Genomic DNA, 1442 nt, shown 5'->3' with positions numbered 1-1442 from the left:
AGGCTAAGAAATGGCTGTCTTAGCCCAGACACTTACAAAGAGTTTGCCTTTCCATGACTGTGTCCTTCATGAACAGGCATATCTGAACGCTCATAACCTGCAGTCAGTCCCCCCCCCCCCTTCCCTTCTCATTGTTCCTTCTTCTCTGTGGATCCAGCCTCTGGGCTTGCCCTCTCATGACATCTCAGGGTGTGTAAGCCTCCAGACCATATGGGCACTGAAGGGCTTAGTGGACCCCCAGCCAGACCCCTCTTGGAGGGCCTAGTGTCTGAGGGGAATCCAGGGAGGACATCGTATCATTTCTTCAACTGTTTTGAACTTCGTATCCAGAGAATACAATAATACTATTAGTGGTTGTTATTTAGTAAATCAAATCTGCTTGTGTGTGATTTGATTCAATCCCAGCAGTCAGCATCCCTGCAAGCAAATATAATCCATTACTTATCTCAACACACTACTGGCAACTTTTTGTCTAATTTATTATTTGGTTTGTGATTCGTGGATCTCAGCAATCCAGTATGGGCAGATGGCTCTGTCTTCCTCTGCTTCATCTCCGTCACATTTTCTCTGTGTGAATGTGTGTGTGCTAAAGTCCATGTGTGAGCTTGCGTGTCTTTGTGTCTAAGTGTGACTGTTTGTGTGTTGTTTTAGAAATATCTACTTCATGGACCATATGGTCCAACACTGCCTGCTGGGCAAAGATAAATCCTGCATGCACAGACAGCAGAGACACCAGTGCGTACACATGCACATACACACAGTCTACACTATTAGCCCAGCTTCTGTATCATGTACTTGTATTGTGCATTGTAATTAGTCTGCACCTTCCCGTCTGTTGTTGTATAACAGTGATCCCCAACAGGCGTGTGTTGTGTTCATCTGTCAGTTTCTCGGCTCTCCTCACTGTTCTTTCTCCCCTCCTCCTCATCTCTGGCTGATTTGCTTTCTAACTACCTGCCTATACTTGTCAACATCTCATGCTTTCCGTCTTACAGCCGGGGAACTCGCCGCCAGCCAACCTGAGTCATCAGGCATTTCCTGAGCCATAATACAGAATTCCACTTAAACCTTCTTAAGAAAACCACACTTTTTATCTGTTTTTCTATCTACATCTTCCTAAGCGTGTGGTTAATTGCTGCCTCTCACTCTTTTAAAAAAAAAAAAAAAAAAAAAAAACTGGCCATCACTTACCAACTTTATACTCACCAAGTTAACTGCTGAAGTCTGTCGATAAGTCATTCAGCATGAGTTGTCAGGGTATCACACAGGTTTCAAAATAAACCCACAGATTAGTAAAGCCGATGAAACAGGACTCGTCACCTGGGGAAAGGAGATTTTTAACATGACAGACACATTTTAAGGCAAACAATGTTGTCCTTGTGCCATCCTAGCTCTAAATCTTAACAGGTTGTTTAGGAGCATTACCACAGACAAAGTTGTGT

Source organism: Leuresthes tenuis, unplaced genomic scaffold (assembly GCF_036924035.1).
Source record: "Leuresthes tenuis unplaced genomic scaffold, fLeuTen1.0.hap1 SCAF_9, whole genome shotgun sequence".
In the NCBI taxonomy this organism is placed as follows: Eukaryota; Metazoa; Chordata; class Actinopteri; order Atheriniformes; family Atherinopsidae; genus Leuresthes; species Leuresthes tenuis.
The sequence above is the reverse complement of the archived record's forward strand: the minus strand, read 5'-3'. Positions refer to the sequence as shown.